Source organism: Mus caroli, unplaced genomic scaffold, assembly GCF_978045245.1.
Source record: "Mus caroli unplaced genomic scaffold, Mus_caroli_1 scaffold_6, whole genome shotgun sequence".
Lineage (NCBI taxonomy): Eukaryota > Metazoa > Chordata > Mammalia > Rodentia > Muridae > Mus > Mus caroli.
In genome coordinates this window covers 66,442,940-66,465,608 of record NW_028227261.1, presented here as the reverse complement: position 1 = coordinate 66,465,608, position 22,669 = coordinate 66,442,940, and the positions used below count along the sequence as shown (strand labels likewise).

The following is a 22,669-nucleotide window of genomic DNA, read 5'->3' as shown; positions in this document are numbered from 1 at the left end:
CCAACATGTACACTGTAGATATTCAATACATTTCTGTTTGTTGATTCTTGAAGATTGTTTGATTACATAAGTTATTTCTTCTTGAAATACCAAAATGTGGTTATTAAACTATTCCTTGTTTTTAAAACACACACACACACACACACACACACACACACACACACACACACACACACACTTGGAGCATATTTTAGAATGTTTCAGATATTCCCAGAGCCTCCAAAACAGCCAGAGAGGAAACTTCATTGTGTTTACACAGGCTATATCTCAGCCTTTAAGCTTCCACCAGGTGGAAGATCCATTCAATTCAAACACAGTTATTCCTCCACCATACAAGGGAAATTTTTAATAATGTTCCCTGGCTCTTACATGAAAGATGTACCCATCAGGGCCATCTAAGAGTAAGCCAGACCAGTCATTCTGGATAGCACAGAGACCAACAGAGTGATGGCCTGTCCCTTTCTTTAAATACACTTCGTAAAGACCATAATAAAATCCTTCAGTGACCAAAGGTTTTTGTCATTAATGAAACCAACATACAAAGAATTGACCATCTTAGTGAAGGTCAATTGGTGATAGTAAGGGTCATACAGATGAAAAATTTGGGGACGTGGATTTTTAAATGAAAAGAAAACAAAATACCACCGAACAAGATACTACTAAACGTCATTTATTAATCCACCAATTAGAAAGAAAGAGTAAAACTTTTAAAGAAATTCTAAAAGTTTTTACTTGAAATTTGTAAAAGTCATTGTGCTTAAGATAGTGGGAACTCGGGTTTCACTCCAATGCATACCTTCAGTTATTTCAGTAAGTCCTCGATTTTGTTCATAAACCCAGAGATAAAAGATCATTCTGGGTATTTAAGTTGGGAAACCAGGTCTAAGACATTCCCAGATGTCATCATAAACTCGTGGCAGAGAAGATAATCAGGGACATTCAGGGTGGCTCCCATAATGTAACCTGGATTACCTGCCATCTATTTCCTCTGTACCTACACTAAATGTGTTAAGGCATTATCTCCTGGGAAACACATAAGTAATGTTTAAGGACCCTTGGTAGTGCTTGTAGCAAACAGAACTCTCTAAGCTAGCCACTGAAGAACACGGTACATTTTATAAACAGAGATCAAGATTAAACCTAAAGGATTTATCTAAATCTTGACTGTAAGATGACTCTCTTAAAACCAGACCTCATGCCCTTCTACCGACTTCACTTGGAAGAATCAGAAGCCCTGAGGCATAGGAACTCCTGGTGTGCCTAGGCATAGGAACTCCTGGTGTGCCTAGGCACAGTCAGTGTGGTCCTCTAGCCTTTTGTGAGAATGGAGAGATAGGAAGCACTAAGCCCCTCCCCTTTCTTTCCCTGTTTTCATCCCACTCACTTCCATCCATGGATACCACATGACTGAGATAATTATGTGCAAAGGAAAAGGGTACGTATTGATATATGAGCTTCTGTATCTTGTGTATCCAGCTTGGTTGACCATTTCAACAGGGACAGTCCACATATGGAGAATACATCAGGTGGGATAATCTCTATTCTCTTGGCATTCTAGAAGTTGTTAAATAAGAAGGTATCATATGTCTCTTTAGTTTGCAACTTCCTTCTTTAGAGGAAAAGAGTCAGCTGCAAGTAGCATGAAATTGTTTAAGTGCAGGTCAATTTGTGTCTCACCAAGAGATGTTTTGTTTGGGATGTGGCAAGGGTTGGGGGTGGTCTGTTTGTTTCTTTCTGTTTTAGTTCTTCCAATGTTTTCTACTCCTGACAATCCCATGAGTCATTGGCACCTTGTTAATTTCAGTAGACGACCATTTTAACTGAGAAACTTCGGGAAACTGGCAACTGTGTGATGCCATTGAACCTGAAAAAAACTATCACAGAGGCTCCAGGGAGAGGGCAAAATCTCTCTCAAATGGCAGAGGGGAGCATTCTGTACTGATTCGCCTATTAGTTTTTACCGTGGTTCCTCATTCCATCCCCTTGAAAAATAAACTGTATGATACAGCATGATTTTTAATCTCAACAAGAAAACGTTGTACTTGAAAAATTAAGTAGAAAATGATGCCCCTAACTTCAAGGAAGAGAAGAAAATAATTAAACCATAGTTAGTAGGCTGACCCTAACCCTGAAGGACTCTGAGCTTGTAAATGAAACATATTGTTTCCTTTATTTTGAGCTTCTCCTTTCATGAGAAAAACTCTTAAAGATACACAGGAAGAGTTCTTCATGGCCTGAGGCTCTTACACTGCTAATGGCTTTTGACAGTGTGTTGCAGCTTAGTTAATCCAATTGAATTTGATTATTCGTGGCACTAACAAGATAAACAGGTTGACAGAGGGAATTTTTTTCAGTCACTGGCTCATATTAATGTCTGAAAATTCAGTTGTCCAGAAAAGGAGATGGGTGGGAGAGAAGCCAATGTGATGGCATTTTAAGTCAGGCTATTCTTGTAATTGCAATTTGACTGTGAATAAAGGATTGACTATGAGACTATTAACATTATTCATCTAAAAAGGAGAATAAAAAATGGTAAAGTGCACACTTCCCATCAAACCTTAGTCCTGGGTTGCATTATTAAGCAGATCTGGCTCACTGGTCTACTTATGTGCATGCACGCGCGCGCGCGCACACGCGCACACACACACACACACACACAGCAGCAGCAGCAGCAGTAACTATAGAACACCTTGGTGTTTCCGGAATATAACCATTTTCTTTCTTTTCCCATACCACTGCATGTTATCATTTCTGTGTTGTTTGCCTCTGGTCTAACAAACTTCTTAATTCTCAAAAAGGAGCAAAGATTGTTTCTGCTCAATGATATCCTCTAGGTTTTCCTCAGTATTCTTCGGAATCTGTACACCCTCTTAGTCCATGTCCCCCATTTTTTTCTGCACATCCACACCCCTGGGATCTAACATGGCCCTGCCTATCCAGTGGGACTCCATACGAAAAGAGGCATTGGTGGCAGAGGATGAGGCTGAGTTTTCATTGTTTGAACACAGTCTAAAACCTCAGCAGCTTCCTACAACAAAACCCCATCAAAAATCCCACTGTGGCCATCCTTGATTCCAGCCCCAATCACCGCTCTGCTTTTTGTTTGTTTGATTTTGTTTGGTCAAGGCAGGATTGGGACACTGGCCTTGAACTCACTATGTAGCCCAGGCTGAACTCAAACTTTCACCAATCCTTCTGCTTCGGTCCCAAAGGGGTTGGGATTATGGACCTGAGCCACCGTACTGAGCTTGTGAGAGTTGTTAATACTCTTGTCTGCCTCTGAAGCCAGCTGGAGCTGTCATCATTAGCCTTCAGTCACCCTGCCCCTCTTCCTCTTTGCAGCCATCACACATGGTAGGTGATCAATAAATATTTGTTTAAAAAAAACAAGAGGATGAGTGGATAACTCAACATCCAAATGAGAAATTAGAGGAAGAGGTGATCAAAATACATGTACAAAACTCTCAATGAACTAATAGTATAAAAGAATAAATGCTGAAATTGTTTTTGAAATTCAAAAACATGCATTTATGCAAGAGGTTAAAAAATATCACAGGAGCATGTTCTGCAATGAGTGCTTGTCTTACCTGGTAAGATAATGGCTGTGCATATTCATTCTCTCTCTCTCTCTCTCTCTCTCTCTCTCTGACTTTCTCTATTGATCTCTCTCTTGCTCTCCTTTCCCCTCTCTTCTTTTCCTTTCCTCATTCCTCTCTTCCTCCCTTATTACATAATTAGTCTATGCTTTTCATTATTGATATTTGTTTTGATTAATTTGTATTGATTTGTTATAACAATAACAGTAATATTTATACCATTTTGCCACAAGAATCACTAAACATGTTTCCATATAATTTCATGACACCACCCTGAAGCATCAATAGCTTGTGTTTATAACCTACTATGGGTTTTCTATTGCTAAGGAAACCCTAGTCACTATTTCTGTGAGTCTGGGCAGACATAATCCCCAAGGAAGCTGTAGTGGACAGAACTGTGCCTTCCCCCATATACACCTCAACACCTATTTCATGTTTTGAATGACTAGCACTCATGTGATGGTATTTAGAAGGCTTGGGAGTTAGATAAGATCATGAGAGTAGTGCCCTCATAATCAGATTATTGTCCCTATATAAAGAATTAGAGAATGTGTGGTCAAGCTATCCCCTCCACCATATGAATACGGGTCAAGAAAACTAGCTTTTACAAGTAAGAAAGAGACTCTCACCAGAACCCACACATGATGGTACTTCAATTTCAACTCCCAACCTCCAGCCTGAGAAAAGCACATTTCTGATGTCTCTGTCACCCAGGCTATAATATAGTGTAATATCAATCTAAGCAAACTGGTAGAGAGATTTCATTTGTTGATGTTTGGCATAAAATACTGCCCTTGATCACCTAAACAGAATGGCTATGCTGCCAAGATCTAATTTTATTTTCTCTGTACTTCAAGGTATAGATTTCTAGTCTAACATTCATTGGTGAATTTCAAGGGCTGTCTATCAGAATTGCATGCATTTTTTCTGACAAGAGAATTCACCACCATTAACAACTCTCAAAAAGAATCTGTGATCCAAACATAATTTTAAACACGCTGTTCTGTCAGATTTCCTTTTGGGGGCCTAGGTTCATAAGCCAAGTAGGCATCTTGGGATTCTGCACATTTCATAGGTAATGGATGTCAATAAATGAAGCATAAATAGAAGGGGAAGGGAAGAGAAGGGAAGGATGAAAGGCGATGAGGAGGCAAAGAAAGCATTGGGGAAACCAGTGGCCAATAAAATGCTTGGAATCAATGTGTTCATTACTTTCCTCTTTCTGTAATAAAACACCATGACCAAGGCAACTTATGGGAGAAACAATTTTATTTTGGTTTAAGGACCCAGAGAGTTGGGGTCCATAACGGCAGGGTCAGTGTGGCAACAGGTAGCACACACAGTGGCTGGAGACTGATGCTGACAGCTCACATCAGATACTCTAGCACAGAGAGCAGAAGTGGGAAGAGCATGAGACTTTGGAACCTCAAAGCCCATCCCGGGTGACATACTTCTCCACCAAGGCCACACCTTTAAAGCCTCCTAATAATGCAACCAATGGGGGATGACGAATTCAAATATTTAAGACTGTGGGAGACGTTCTCATTCAAACCACCATGTTCAGCTTTGAGGTGCTTAGCACTGAGTGACAGGGAGCTCATCTTAGAAAAGCACATTTGAACATTCAGGTGACCTGCTCCTCTCCCCTTTACTCATAACATTAACTCCTGAGTTTAACAATCCAACAGAGTACACTCATTTATCAAAGAACTCAGTTCTTCAGTCTCCAACTCTGAAAATTTATTTATTCCCTAGGGTAGTGAGGCTAGAAATTAGCCTATGCACCTATTAATAAAAATAAAAGTATCTGAAAGACAAGTGAAATAGTCTATCAATTTTAGACTTCAGAAATAAGTAGACAAGTCCCTTCTGGTCCACGCCAGCACCAGGGTTCCTTGCCCACAGAGTCTCTGGGCCCCCTCAAGGACCCCCACAGGATCTCCCATGGGATCTTAAGATCTCTGGTGAGTGGAACACAGCATCTGATCCAATCAAATTGCGCGGGACCTGAGACTGCATTAATTAGGGAAGCAGAAAACCCGGCCTGATCAGGGTCACAAGTCCCTTCCGGTCCATGCCAGCACCAGGGTTCCTTGAGTGCGGAGTTTCTGGACACCCCCGAGGTCCCCACAGGACCCTCCACAGGATCTTAAGACCTCTGGTGAGTGGAACACAACTTCTGCCAGGAGGCAGGTTCGAACACCAGATATCTGGGCACCTTCCCTGCAAAAGGAGAGCTTGCCTGCAGAGAGTACTCTGACCCCTGAAAACTAAGGACAGAGCTAGTCTCCCAGGTCTGCTGATAGAGGCTAACATAATCACCTGAGGAACAAACTCTAACCAAAGACAACTATAACAACTAGTTCCAGAGATTACCACATGGCAAAAGGCAAATGTAAGAATCCTACTAACCAGCCGGGCGTGGTGGCACACGCCTTTAATCCCAGCACTCGGGAGGCAGAGGCAGGTGGATTTCTGAGTTCGAGACCAGACTGGTCTACAGAGTGAGTTCCAGGACAGCCAGGGCTACACAGAGAAACCCTGTCTCGAAAAACCAAAAAAAAAAAAAAAAAAAAAAGAATCCTACTAACAGAAATCAAGACCACTCACCATCATCAGAACGCAGCACTCCTACCCCACCTAGTCCTGGGCACCCCAACACACCCGAAAAGCTAGACCCTGATTTAAAAGCATATCTCATGATGATGGTAGAGAACATCAAGAAGGACTTTAATAACTCACTTAAAGAAATACAGGAGAACACAGCTAAACAGGTAGAAGACCATAAAGAGGAAACACAAAAGTCCCTTAAAGAATTGCAGGAAAACATGACCAAACAGGTGATGGAAATGAATAAAACCATCCAAGACCTAAAAAGGGAAGTAAACACAATAAAGAAAACCCAAAGTGAGGCAACGCTGGAGATAGAAACCCTAGGAAAGAAATCTGGAACCATAGATGATAACATCAGCAACAGAATACAAGAGATGGAAGAGAGAATCTCAGGTGCAGAAGATTCCATAGAGAACATCGGCACAAAAATAAAAGAAAATACAAAACGCAAAAAGATCCTAACTCAAAACATCCAGGAAATCCAGGACACAATGAGAAGACCAAACCTACGGATAATAGGAGTTGATGAGATGGAAGATTTTCAACTTAAAGGGCCAGCAAATATCTTCAACAAAATTATACAAGAAAACTTCCCAAACCTAAATAATGACATGCCAATGAACATACAAGAAGCTTACAGAACTCCAAATAGACTGGACCAGAAAAGAAATTCCTCCCGACACATAATAATCAGAACAACAAATGCACTAAATAAAGAGAGAATATTAAAAGCAGTAAGGGAGAAAGGTCAAGTAACATATAAAGGCAGGCGTATCAGAATTACACCAGACTTTTCACCAGAGACTATGAAAGCCAGAAGAGCCTGGACAGATGTTATACAGACACTAAGAGAACACAAATTCCAGCCCAGGCTACTATACTCAGCCAAACTCTCAATTACCATACATGGAGAAACCAAAGTATTCCACGACAAAACCAAATTCACATAATATCTTTCCACGAATCCAGCCCATCAAAGGATAATAACAGAAAAAAACCAATACAGGGAAGGAAATCACACCCTAGAAAAAGCAAGAAAGTAATCCCTCAACAAACGAAAAAGAAGACAGCCACAAGAACAGAATGCCAACTCTAACAACAAAAATAAAAGGAAACAACAATTACTTTTCCTTAATATCTCTTAATATCAATGGACTCAATTCCTCAATAAAAAGACATAGACTAACAGACTGGCTACACAAACAGGACCCAACATTCTGCTGCTTACAGGAAACCCATCTCGGGGAAAAAGACAGACACTACCTCAGAGTAAAAGGCTGGAAAACAATTTTCCAAGCAAATGGTCTGAAAAAACAAGCTGGAGTAGCCATTCTAATACCGAATAAAATCGACTTCCAACCCAAAGTTATCAAAAAAGACAAGGAGGGACACTTCATACTCATCAAAGGTAGAATCCTCCAAGAGGAACTCTCAATTCTGAATATCTATGCTCCAAATGCAAGGGCAGCCACATTCATTAAAGACATTTTAGTAATGCTCAAAGCACACATGCACCTTGCCACAGACCCTCTGGGCCCCTCTGTCTGCGTGGAACAGGTCTCTAGTCGCAGGTGGGCAAAGCGTCGGATGAATTGACAGACAGATGCACACAGGAGAGGTTGTGTGGTATCTGAATGTATTTTGTCAAATCGAGCATCAGACTTTTTATACAGAAGACAATTCTTGGAATTCAGTACTGCCCCTGGTATTAGAATATCACTTTGAGTAAAAGTTAGGTCAATACCCTTCACAGGAATCTACCATCACCAAGGAAGAAAGAAGTTTCTGACCATAGGAGAAACCAGAATAGATACTTAGAACTATAGCTGAGTTACACCACTATACAGGAATTTACAATAGTTTAGGAAGTAGATCAGGCTGTGGTTTTAGAGTATTGCATTATTCATGAGATGGTTAGCTAGAAGGGAACTCCCTAGTTAGAACCATGGCTTGGGTGTGAAAGCCCTTGCCCTAGGAGTGAAAAGATCTCACACCTGGCTTCTAAGACTATAGCTGACCTTGGATAGGGCTGACTTTGTCTCAGTTATTTTATTGCCAGTTCCTGCCAGTCTTTGCGTTTTCATTCCTCTGTTCTGTGTAAGAGTCATTAATTATCCTTTGCCTCGTGAGTAGCTCTCAAGCCTCAGCCTGTCAAACTGACTCCTCCAGAGAGCATGGCAGCACCTCACACAATGATAGTGGGAGACTTCAACACACCACTTTCATCAATGGACAGATCATAGAAACAGAAACTAAACAGGGACACAGTGAAACTTACAGAAGTGATGAAACAAATGGACTTAACAGATATCTACAGAACATTTTATCTTACAACAAAAGGATATACCTTCTTCTCAGCACCTCACGGGACCTTCTCCAAAATTGACCATATATTTGGTCACAAAACAGGCCTCAACAGATACAAAAATATTGAAATTGTCCCATGCATCCGATCAGACCACCACAGACTAAGGCTGATCTTCAATAACAACATAAATACTGGAAAGCCAACATTCATGTGGAAACTGAACAACACTCTTCTCAATGATAGCTTGGGGACTGAGTAGGGCCACAGGCCTCATCCGGCTGGATCAGCACCGGGGTAGCTGGAGCGCAGGGACGGCTGACACCCGCCAGCTACCCACGACCCCCGCCACAGGATTTTGAGACTGCTGGTGAGTGGAACACAGCTTCTGCTCCAGTCCAATCACGTGGGACCTGAGACTGCTTTGGTTGGGGAGAGAGAAATCCGGCCTACATAGGGCCACAAGCCTCTTCCGGTCAGAAAAGCACCGGGGCAGCTAGGGCGCAGGGTCGGCTGACACTCGCCAGAAACCCACAACACCCGCCACAGGATCTTAAGACTTCTGGTGAGTGGAACACAGCTTCTGCTCCAATCCAATTGCACGCGGGACCTGAGACTGCATTAGTTAGGGAAGCAGAAACCGGCCTGAGTAGGGCCACAGGCCTCATCCAGCCGGAACAGCACCGGGGTACCGCCAGCTACCCACGACCCCCTCAACAGGATTTTGAGACTGCTGGTGAGTGGAACACAGCTTCTGCTCCAATCTTTAAACAGTGACAACGACAACAACTAACCCCAGAGATTACCAGATGGCGAAAGGTAAACGTAATAATCTTACTAACAGAAACCAAGACCACTCACCATCATCAGAACCCAGCACTCCCACTTCGCCCAGTCCAGGGCACCCCAACACACCGGAAAAGCTAGACACGGATCTAAAAGCATATCTTGTGATGATGGTAGAGGACTTCAAGAAGGACTTTAATAACACACTTAAAGAAATACAAAGGAACACTGGTAAACAGGTAGAAGACAGTAAAGACGAAGCACAAAAAACCGTTAAAGAAATACAGGAGAACACTGCTAAAGAGTTACAAATCATTAAAGAAAAACAGGATAACCTAATCAAACAGGTAGAAGTCCTTAAAGAAAAACAGGAAAACACATCCAAACAGATGATGGAAATGAACAAAACCATACTAGACCTAAAACGGGAAGTAGACACAATAAAGAAAACCCAAAATGAGGCAACACTGGAGATAGAAACCCTAGGAAAGAAATCTGGAACCATAGATACCAGCATCAGCAACAGAATACAAGAGATGGAAGAGAGAATCTCAGGTGCAGAAGACTCCATAGAGAACATCGGCACAACAATCAAGGAAAATGTAAAATGCAAAAAGATCCTAACTCAAAACATCCAAGAAATCCAGGACACAATGAGAAGACCAAACCTACGGATAATAGGAGTGGATGAGAATGAAGATTTTCAACTCAAAGGACCAGCAAACATCTTCAACAAAATTATAGAAGAAAACTTCCCAAATCTAAAGAAAGAGATGCCCATGAACATACAAGAAGCCTACAGAACTCCAAATAGACTGGACCAGAAAAGAAATACCTCCCGACACATAATAATCAGAACAACAAATGCTCTAAATAAAGATAGAGTACTAAAAGCAGTAAGAGAAAAAGGCCAAGTAACATATAAAGGCAAGCCTATCAGAATTACACCAGATTTTTTACCAGAGACTATGAAAGCCAGAAGATCCTGGACAGAAGTTATACAGACACTAAAAGAACACAAATTCCAGCCCAGGCTACTATACCCAGCCAAACTCTCAATTAACATAGATGGAGAAACCAAAGTATTCCACGACAAAACCAAATTCACACATTATCTCTCCACGAATCCAGCCCTTCAAAGGATAATAACAGAAAAAAACCAATACAAGGACAGGAACCATGCCCTAGAAACAACAAGAAGGTAATCCTTCAACAAACCTAAAAGAAGACAGCCACAAGAACAGAATGCCAACATTAACAACAAAAATAACAGGAAACAACAATTACTTTTCCTTAATATCTCTTAATATCAATGGACTCAACTCCCCGATAAAAAGACATAGACTAACAAACTGGCTACACAAAAAAGACCCAACATTTTGCTGCTTACAGGAAACTCATCTCAGAGAAAAAGATAGACACTACCTCAGAATGAAAGGCTGGAAAACAATTTTCCAAGCAAATGGTATGAAGAAACAAGCTGGAGTAGCCATTCTAATATCTGATAAGATTGACTTCCAACCCAAAGTCATTAAAAAAGACAGGGAGGGACACTTCATACTCATCAAAGGTAAAATCCTTCAAGAGGAAATATCAATCCTGAATATCTATGCTCCAAATACAAAGGCAGCCACATTCATTAAAGAAACTTTAGTAAATCTCAAAGCACAAATTGCACCTCATACAATAATAGTGGGAGACTTCAACACACCACTTTCACCAATGGACAGATCATGGAAACAGAAACTAAACAGGGACACAGTGAAACTAACAGAAGTTATGAATCAAATGGATCTGGCAGTTATCTACAGAACATTCTATCCTAAAACAAAAGGATATACCTTCTTCTCAGCACCTCATGGTACTTTCTCCAAAATTGACCACATAATTGGTCACAAAACAGGCCTCAACAGATACAAAAATATTGAAATTGTCCCAAGCATCCTATCAGATCAGCATGGACTAAGGCTGATCTTCAATAACAAAATAAATAATAGAAAGCCAACCTACACGTAGAAACTGAACAACACTCTTCTCAATGATACCTTGGTCAAAGAAGGAATAAAGAAAGAAATTAAGGACTTTTTAGAGTTCGATGAAAATGAAGCCACAACATACCCAAACTTATGGGACGCAATGAAAGCATTTCTAAGAGGAAAACTCATAGCTCTGAGTGCCTCCAAAAGGAAACTAGAGAGAGCACACATTAGCAGCTTGACAACATACCTAAAAGCACTAGAACAAAAGGAAGCAAATTCACCCAAGAGGAGTAGAAGGCAGGAAATAATCAAACTCAGGGGCGAAATCAACCAAGTGGAAACAAGAAGAACTATTCAAAGAATCAACCAATCAAGGAGCTTGTTCTTTGAGAAAGTCAACAAGATAGATAAACCCTTAGCCAGACTCACTAGAGGGCACAGGGAAAGCATCCTAATTAACAAAATCAGAAATGAAAAAGGAGACATAACAACAGATCCTGAAGACATCCAAAACACCATCAGATCCTTCTACCCAAGGCTATACTCAACAAAACTGGAGAACCTGGATGAAATGGAGAAGTTCCTAGATAGATACCAGGTACCAAAGTTGAATCAAGATCAGGTTAATGATCTAAACAGCCCTATATCCCCCAAAGAAATAGAAGCAGTCATTAATAGTCTCCCAACTACAAAAAGCCCAGGACCAGATGGGTTTAGTGCAGAGTTCTATCAGACCTTCAAAGAAGATCTAATCCCAGTTCTTCACAAACTATTCCACAAAATAGAAACAGAAGGTACTCTACCCAACTCATTCTATGAAGCCACAATTACTCTGATACCTAAACCACAAAAAGACCCAACAAAGATAGAAAACTTCAGACCAATATCCCTTATGAATATTGATGCAAAAATCCTCAATAAAGTTCTTGCTAACCGAATCCAAGAACACATCAAAACAATCACCCATCCTGACCAAGTAGGTTTCATCCCAGGGATGCAGGGATGGTTCAATATACGGAAATCCATCAACGTAATCCACTATATAAACAAACTCAAAGACAAAAACCACATGGTCATCTCGTTAGATGCGGAAAAAGCATTTGACAAGATCCAACACCCATTCATGATAAAAGTCTTGGAAAGATCAGGAATTCAAGGCCCATACCTAAACATGATAAAAGCAATCTACAGCAAACCAGTAGCCAACATCAAAGTAAATGGTGAGAAGCTTGAAGCAATCCCTCTAAAATCAGGGACTAGACAAGGCTGTCCACTTTCTCCATACCTATTCAACATTGTACTTGAAGTCCTAGCCAGAGCAATTCGACAACAAAAGGAGATCAAAGGGATACAAATTGGAAAAGATGAAGTCAAAATATCACTTTTTGCAGATGATATGATAGTATATATAAGTGACCCTAAAAATTCCACCAGAGAACTCCTAAGCCTGATAAACAGCTTCGGTGAAGTAGCTGGATATAAAATTAACTCAAACAAATCAATGGCCTTTCTCTACACAAAGAATAAACAGGCTGAGAAAGAAATTAGGGAAACAACACCCTTCTCAATAGTCACAAATAATATAAAATATCTTGGCGTGACTCTAACTAAGGAAGTGAAAGATCTGTATAATAAAAACTTCAAGTCTCTGAAGAAAGAAATTGTAGAAGATCTCAAAAGATGGAAAGATCTCCCATGCTCATGGATTGGCAGGATCAACATTGTAAAAATGGCTATCTTACCAAAAGCAATCTACAGATTCAATGCAATCCCCATCAAAATTCCAAATCAATTCTTCAACGAATTAGAAAGTGCAATCTGCAAATTCATCTGGAATAACAAAAAACCTAGGATAGCAAAAACTCTTCTCAAGGATAAAAGAACCTCTGGTGGAATCACCATGCCGGACCTAAAGCTCTACTACAGAGCAATTGTGATAAAAACTGCATGGTACTGGTATAGTGACAGACAAATAGACCAATGGATTAGAATTGAAGACCCAGAAATGAACCCACACACCTACGGTCACTTGATCTTCGACAAGAGAGCTAAAAACATCCAGTGGAAGAAAGACAGCATTTTCAACAAATGGTGCTGGCACAACTGGTTGTTAACATGTAGAAGAATGCGAATCGATCCATTCCTATCTCCTTGTACTAAGGTCAAGTCTACGTGGATCAAGGAACTCCACATAAAACCAGAGACACTGAAACTTATACAGGAGAAAGTGGGGAAAAGCCTTGAAGATATGGGCACAGGGGAAAAATTCCTGAATAGAACAGTAATGGCTTGTGCTGTAAGATCGAGAATTGACAAGTGGGACCTCATGAAACTGCAAAGCTTCTGCAAGGCTAAAGACACCATCAATAAGACAAAAAAACCACCAACAGATTGGGAAAGGATCTTCACCTATCCTAAATCAGATAAGGGACTAATATCCAATATATATAAAGAACTCAAGAAGGTGGACTCCAGAAAGTCAAATAACCCCATTAAAAAATGGGGCTCAGAACTGAACAAAGAATTCTCACCTGAGGAATACCGAATGGCAGAGAAGCACCTGAAAAAATGTTCAACATCCTTAATCATCAGGGAAATGCAACTCAAAACAACCCTGAGATTCAACCTCACACCAGTCAGAATGGCTAAGATCAAAAATTCAGGTGACAGCAGATGCTGGCGAGGATGTGGAGAAAGAGGAACACTCCTCCATTGTTGGTGGGATTGCAAGCTTGTACAACCACTCTGGAAATCAGTCTGGCGGTTCCTCAGGAAATTGGACATAGTACTACCGGAGGATTCAGCAATACCTCTCCTGGGCATATATCCAGAAGATGTCCCAACCGGTAAAAAGGACACATGCTCCACTATGTTCATAGCAGCCCTATTTATAATAGCCAGAAGCTGGAAAGAACCCAGATGTCCCTCAACAGAGGAACAATGGAGTACTACTCAGCTATTAAAAAGAATGAATTTATGAAATTCCTAGCCAAATGGATGGACCTGGAGGTCATCATGTTGAGTGAAATAACACAATCACAAAAGAACTCACACAATATGTATTCACTGATAAGTGGATATTAGCCCAAAACTTAGGATACCCAAGATATAAGATACAATTTGATAAACGCATGAAACTCAAGAAGAATGAAGACCAAAGTGTGGACACTGTGCACCTTCTTAGAATTGGGAACAAAACACCCAGGGAAGGAGTTACAGAGACAAAGTTCGTAGCTGTGATGAAAGGATGGACCATTTAGAGACTGCCATATCCAGGGATCCATCCCATAATCAGCTTCTAAACGCTGACACCATTGCATACACTAGCAAGATTTTGCTGAAAGGACCCAAATATAGCTGTCTCTTGTGAGACGATGCCGGGGCCTAGCAAACACAGGAGTGGATGTTCACAGTCAGCTATTGGATGTATCACAGGGCTCCCAATGGAGAAGCTAGAGAAAGTACCCAAGGAGCTAAAGGGATCTGCAACCCTATTGTTGGAACAACATGATGTACTAACCAGAACCCCGGAGCTCTTGTCTCTAGCTGCATATGTATCAAAAGATGGCCTAGTCGGCCATCAATGGAAAGAGAGGCCCATTGGACTTGCAAACTTTATATGCCCCAATATAGGGGAATGCCAGGGCCAAAAGAATGGGAATGGGTGGGTAGGGAAGTGGGGGGCGCTATGGGGGACTTTTGGGATAGCATTGGAAATGTAATTGAGGAAAATATGTAATATAAATATTAAAAATCAAAAAAAATTCAGGTGACAGCAGATGCTGGCGATGATGTGGAGAAAGAGGAACACTCCTCCATTGTTGGTGGGATTGCAAGCTTGTACAACCACTCTGGAAATCAGTCTGGCGGTTCCTCAGAAAATTGGACATAGTACTCCCGGAGGATCCAGCAATACCTCTCCTGGGCATATATCCAGAAGATGTCCCAACCGGTAAGAACGACACATGCTCCACTATGTTCATAGCAGCCTTATTTATAATAGCCAGAAGCTGGAAAGAACCCAGATGTCCCTCAACAGAGGAATGGATACAGAAATTATGGTACATTTACACAATGGAGTACTACTCAGCTATTAAAAAGAATGAATTTATGAAATTCCTAGCCAAATGGATGGGCCTGGAGGGCATCATCTTGAGTGAAGTAACACAATCACAAAAGAACTCACACAATATGTATTCACTGATAAGTGGATATTAGCCCAAAACTTAGGATACCCAAGATATAAGATACAATTTGATAAACGCATGAAACTCAAGAAGAATGAAGACCAAAGTGTGGACACTGTGCACCTTCTTAGAATTGGGAACAAAACACCCAGGGAAGGAGTTACAGAGACAAAGTTCGTAGCTGTGATGAAAGGATGGACCATTTAGAGACTGCCATATCCAGGGATCCATCCCATAATCAGCTTCTAAATGCTGACACCATTGCATACACTAGCAAGATTTTGCTGAAAGGACCCAAATATAGCTGTCTCTTGTGAGACGATGCCGGGGCCTAGCAAACACAGGAGTGGATGTTCACAGTCAGCTATTGGATGTATCACAGGGCTCCCAATGGAGAAGCTAGAGAAAGTACCCAAGGAGCTAAAGGGATCTGCAACCCTATTGTTGGAACAACATGATGTACTAACCAGAACCCAGGAGCTCTTGTCTCTAGCTGCATATGTATCGAAAGATGACCTAGTCGGCCATCAATGGAAAGAGAGGCCCATTGGACTTGCAAACTTTATATGCCCCAATATAGGGGAATGCCAGGGCCAAAAGAATGGAAATGGGTCGGTAGGGAAGTGGGGGGCGCTATGGGGGACTTTTGGGATAGCATTGGAAATGTAATTGAGGAAAATATGTAATAAAAATATTAAAAATTAAAAAAAAATAAAATAAAATTTAAAAAAATGATAGCTTGGTCAAGGAAGGAATAAAGAAAGAAATTAAAGACTTTTTAGAGTTTAATGAAAATGAAGCCACAACATACCCAAACCTATGGGACACAATGGAAGCATTTCTAAGAGGGAAACTCATAGCTCTGAGTGCCTCCAAAAAGAAACTAGAGAGACCACATACTAGCAGCTTGACAACACATCTAAAATCTCTAGAAAAAAGGAAGAAAATTCACCCAAGAGGAGTAGACGGCAGGAAATAATCAAACTCAGGGGCAAAATCAAACAAGTGGAAACAAGAAGAACTATTCAAAGAATCAACCAAACAAGGACCTGGTTCTTTGAGAAAATCAACAAGATAGATAAACCCTTAGCTATACTCACTAGAGGGCACAGGGACAGCATCCTAATTAACAAAATCAGAAATGAAAAAGGAGACATAACAACAGATCCTGAAGAATTCCAAAACACCATCAGATCCTTCTGCAAAAGGCTATACTCAACAAAACTGGAAAACCTGGACAAAATGGACAAATTTCTAGACAGATACCAGATACCAAAGTTAAATCAGGATCAACGATCTAAACAGTCCCATATCCCCTAAAGAAATAGAAGCAGTCATTAATAGTCTCCCAGCCCAAAAAAAAAAAGCCCAGGACCAGATGGGTTTAGTGCAGAGTTCTATCAGACCTTCAAAGAAGATCTAATCCCAGTTCTTCACAAACTATTCCACAAAATAGAAAGAGAAGGTACTCTACCCAACTCATTCTATGAAGCCACAATTACTCTGATACCTAAACCACAGAAAGATCCAACAAAGATAGAGAACTTCAGACCAATTTCCCTTATGAATATCAATGCAAAAATACTCAATAAAATTCTCCCTAACCGAATCCTAAAACACATTAAAACAATCATCCATGCTGACCAAGTAGGTTTTATTCCAGGGATATGGGGATGGTTTAATGTACGGAAATCCATCAATGTAATCCAGTATATAAACAAACTCAAAGACAAAAACCACATGAGCATCTCCTTAGACTCAGAAAAAGCATTTGACAAGATCCAACACCCATTCATGATAAAAGTCTTGGAAAGATCAGGAATTCAAGGCCCATACCTAAACATGATAAAAGCAATCTACAGCAAACCAGTAGCCAACATCAAAGTAAATGGTGAGAAGCTTGAAGCAATCCTACTAAAATCAGGGACTACACAAGGCTGCCCACTTTCTCCCTACCTAGTCAATATTATACTTGAAGTCCTAGCCAGAGCATTTCAACAACAAAAGAAGATCAAGGGGATACAAATTGGAAAAGATAAAGTCAAAATATCACTTTTTGCAGATGATATGATAGTATATATAAGTGACCCTAAAAATTCCACCAGAGAACTCCTAAACCTGATGAACAGCTTCGGTGAAGTAGCTGGATATAAAATTAACTCAAACAAGTCAATGACCTTTCTCTACACAAAGGATAAACAGGCTGAGAAAGAAATTAGGGAAACAACACCCTTCTCAATAGTCACAAATAATATAAAATATCTTGGCGTGACTCTAACTAAGGAACTGAAAGATCTGTATGATAAGAACTTCAAGTCTCTGAAGAAAGAAGTTAAAGATCTCAGAAGATGGAAAGATCTCCCATGCTCATGGATTGGCAGGATCAACATTGTAAAAATGGCTATCTTGCCAAAAGCAATCTACAGATTCAATGCAAATCTCATCAAAATTCCAACTCAATTCTTCAACGAATTAGAAAGAGCAATCTGCAAATTCATCTGGAATAACAAAAAACCTAGGATAGCAAAAACTCTTCTCAAGGATAAAAGAACCTCTGGTGGAATCACCATGCCTGACCTAAAGCTTTACTACAGAGCAATTGTGATAAAAACTGCATGGTACTGGTATAGCAACAGACAAGTAGACCAATGGAATAGAATTGAAGACCCAGAAATGAACCCACACACCTATGGTCACTTGATCTTCGACAAGGGAGCTAAAACCATCCAGTGGAAGAAAGACAGCATTTTCAACAAATGGTGCTGGCACAACTGGCGGTTATCATGTAGAAGAATGCGAATTGATCCATTCCTATCTCCTTGTACTAAGGTCAAATCTAAGTGGATCAAGGAACTCCACATAAAACCAGAGACACTGAAACTTATAGAGGAGAAAGTGCGGAAAAGCCTCGAAGATATGGGCACAGGGGGAAAATTTCTGAATAGAACAGCAATGGCTTGTGCTATAAGATCAAGAATTGACAGATGGGACCTCATGAAACTGCAAAGCTTCTGCAAGGCAAAAACGCTGTCAATAAGACAAAAAGACCACCAACAGATTGGGAAAGGATCTTTACCTATCCTAAATCAGATAGGGGACTAATATCCAATATATATAAAGAACTCAAGAAGGTGGACTCCAGAAAATCAAATAACCCCATTAAAAAATGGGGCTCAGAGCTAAACAAAGAATTCTCACCTGAGGAATACTGAATGGCTGAGAAGCACCTGAAAAAGGTTCAGCATCCTTAATCATCAGAGAAATGCAAATCAAAACAACCCTGAGATTCCATCTCACACCTGTCAGAATGGCTAAGATCAAAAATTCAGGTGACAGCAGATGCTGGCGAGGATGTGGAGAAAGAGGAACACTCCTCCATTGTTGGTAGGATTGCAAGCTTGTACAACCACTCTGGAAATCAGTCTGGAGGTTCCTCAGAAAATTGGACATAGTACTAACGGAGGATCCGCAATACCTCTTCTGCGCATATATCCAGAAGATGTTCCAACTGGTAATAAGGACACATGCTCCACTATGTTCATAGCAGCCTTATTTATAATAGCCAGAAGCTGGAAAGAACCCAGATGCCCCTCAACAGAGGAATGGATACAAAAAATGTGGTACATTTACACAATGGAGTACTACTCAGCTATTAAAAGGAATGAATTTATGAAATTCCTAGGCAAATGTTTGGACCTGGAGGGCATCATCCTGAGTGAGGTAACACAATCACAAAAGAACTCAAATGATATGTACTCACTGATAATTGGATATTAGCCCAGAAACTTAGTATACCCGAGATATAAGATACAATTTGCAAAACACATGAAACTGAAGAAGAATGAAGACCTAAGTTTGGACACTTTGCCCCTTTTTAGAATTGGGAACAATCACCCATGGAAGGAGTTACAGAGACAAAGATCAGCCTCCAAATGCTGACACCATTGCATACATTAGCAAGGTTTTGCTGAAAGGACCCTGATATAGCTGTCGCTTATGAGACTATTCCCGTGCCTAGCAAACACATAAGTGGATGCTCAAAGTCAGCTATTGGATGGATCACAAGGCCCCCAATGGAGGAGTTAGAGAAAGTATCCAAGGAGCTAAAGAGATCTGCAATCCTGTAAGTGCAACAACATTATGAACTATCCAGTACCCCGGAGCTCTTGACTCTAGCTGCATATGTATCAAAAGATGGCCTAGTCGGCCATCACTGGAAAGAGAGGCCCATTGGACATGCAAACTTTATATGCCCTAGTACAGGGGAACGCCAGGGCCAAAAAGTGGGAATGGGTGGGTAGGGGAGTTGGGGGGAGGGTATGGGGAATTTTGGGATAGCATTGGAAATGTAATTGAGGAAAATACGTAATAAAAAAATATTCTGAAGGGGAAAAGAGAGTGTGTGGTTTGATGAGCGGGTGGGGGGGCAGGATGGGGGCTTTTTGGAGGGAGAACAAGGAAAGGGGATAACATTTGACGTGTAAATAAAGAAAATATCTAATTTTTTAAAAAAAAGAAATACCTAGATGTGTGAGTAGTGTGATAACTACATTTGCTACTTTCCTTTCCTGGGTCAAGATACCTGACAAAAAAACTGAAGGAAGGGTTTGTCTTAGCCCCCAGCTTAGGAAGCATCAACCATGACAGCAGAAGTGTGTTGGCAAGAGTTGCTCAAGACCTAGCATCAGGACCATGAAGTGGCTGCTCACACTGTGTCTGAAGCAGGAAACAGGAAGAGGAGAATGCTGTTACTGAACTTCTCCTCCTCTCTCTTAGTCAGTCTAGGTCCCCAACCCATAGAATGATGCCACCCACATCCAAGTTGAGTCTCCCTTCAAGATAACCCTCTCTGGAAACCCCTTCACAAACATACCTGGAGGTGTGTCTCCCAGGTGGTTCAAAATCTAGCCTAGTTGATGATTGACAATCACAATAACTGACTAGATTCTGATTTCTTCCAGACAACTGGAAATTTTGGGATTTAACTTTTGAGTTGTTTTAAGATTTTTTTTAACCATACAAATATTTGACAAAATTCAAATAATTTGGAAAATGGAACTGTAGCATGCTTTGATGTTAGTGGCAAATTCTTCCTCAGTGGCAATGTTTTTAAGCAGCAGCTTCAAAAGCAGAGATCTGTCAATACTAGTAGACTTACCTGTGTTCCGAATTTGTATTTCTGTATTTAACACTGCTTTGTGCTGATCATTCCTGGGAAAAGAGAATAGAGTGTGTTAGTAAATTTGGGAAATTGTTGCACAGATGATACTTGCATTTAACTCCAAGCTTCCAGAGGAGAGGTTCCAGCTTTGCTCTTCCCATTGCAGTTTCTACTTCTGCTCTGCATTGTCCTTAAATCCCCATTGAATGAAATATTGCTGTCATCCCACTTTTACAGGAGTAAACCCAAACCCTCTAGTCTTCTTGTCTGAATCACCATGAGTAACGCTGGGAACCATTGTGGCTGGGTCTTTAATTGGCTCACAGGCCTCAGGGGAAAGTGCCTGAAAGGTGCTGACTCACTGTCCAGTCGGTACAAAGGTCGTCTCATTCACATGTCCTGGGAAAACTTTCTCCGGGTTTTTATGTATCATTTAGATAAATTTAGATAACCAGGATAAGATATCAGAAAGTTCTCTTTTTCCACCAACACCAGGGGCATTTATTTAAGGGAAAACTGAGGATTCAAGTTAAACCCAAGGTTCTAATTCTCAATTCAATGACTCAAGTCTCTTGCAAAAATAGGAAATAGCTTGACTTCTTTATGAGATTTTAGAGCAGAGGGAACAATTTGTACAGATAGATGATAGATAGATAGATAGATAGATAGATAGATAGATAGATAGATAGATGATAGATAGATAGATAGATAGATAGATAGATAGATAGATAGATAGATGATAGATAGATAGATAGATAGATAGATAGATAGATAGATAGATAGATAGATAGATAGATTTGCTGAATATCAAACTAAAACTGGCTAAGACACTGTGCCCATTCCCATAGTGTGTACACTATGGAATCAAGGCACTAATCAAAGAAAGAACCACCAAGGTCAGTGTGTGTTTAACAGAGGAAATCCAGGGTGCTGTGGTGTCAAAGGAAACTCAGGACAGATCTGGATTAAGTGCTACCTAAAAGCTTCCCGGGGCTAACAAGATCGCTTAGCAGGTAAGAATGCTTGCCAAGCAAGCCTGACAACCTGAGTGTACTCGGACAGCCCAAATCCCCTGCTGAAAAAAGAGACCTAACTCCCAAAAGCTGCCCTCTGAACTCCACGCATACACTGTGGTGCACATGTGTCTGCACTCTTACATATTTTTATTGCTATAATAAAACACTGACCAAAAGAAAGTTAGAGAGAAAAGAGGGGTTTTCTTGTTTGTGTGTTTTGTTTGTTTTTTGTTTTTTGTTTTGTTTTTCTTAATCTTACAGTTTAAATTTCATCAAGGGAAACTAGTACAGGAAGTCATTCAGGGGCTTGAAGCAGAAACCTCAGGGGCATGGTCCTTACCTGTTTGTTGTCCACGGCTTGTTCAGCATTCTTATACAACCTAGGACAGCCTACCCTAGGGGTGGCACCAATTCCAATGAGCTGGGCCCTTCTTTTTCAGTCATCAGTGCAGAAAATGCCTCATAGGCCTACTTACAGACCAGTCTGAAGGAGGCAGTTCTTTAGTTCTGGCTCCCTCATCCCACGTGACTCTGATTAGTCTCAAGTTGACAGAACTAACCAGTGTACACACATGCACACACACATATACACACATCATCATCATCATCACACATTATTAATAAATACAATTTTAAAAATAAAAATAAAAGGTACCTGAAGGTTAGGGGAGATAATGGCTAATCTTGGTTATCAACTTACATCTGGAATCAGCTAAAATCCAAGCAACTGGGAATGCCTGTGAAGAAGTTTCTTGTGACCCACTCTAAATCTTGGCTATATATAGGCTTTTATATAGGCTTTCTTCAGGTAGCAGCCTATAGAAAAAGACACAGAAGAACAAAGCTTTTGCTTTTTAACTGCTTGCCTAACTCTTACTGAGAAGTTCATTTATCCTGCTGCTGAGGCATTCCTTCTCTGGTATTAGAACCTACTTCTTCAGGATCCCAATGTAGACTGAAGACCAACTGAGACACCCAGCCTAGGGGAATAAACAACTCCGGGATGCCTGTCTTTTCTTTTGGGGG

General features: G+C 40.6%; 1 long non-coding RNA gene across 2 annotated transcripts in view; it reads right to left on the bottom strand.

The window, feature by feature from the left end:
• LOC110292185 (uncharacterized) overlaps positions 1-20,961 on the bottom strand; it is a 43,725-nt gene extending 22,764 nt beyond the window's left edge. For both annotated transcript variants that reach the window (XR_015047236.1, XR_002377687.3), the window contains exons 1-2: positions 20,904-20,961; positions 20,625-20,677 (exon numbers count right to left, since the gene is read on the bottom strand). This is a non-coding gene — a long non-coding RNA (uncharacterized LOC110292185). The remainder of the gene's footprint in view (positions 1-20,624; positions 20,678-20,903) is intronic.
• Between the last annotated feature and the right edge of the window lie 1,708 nt (positions 20,962-22,669).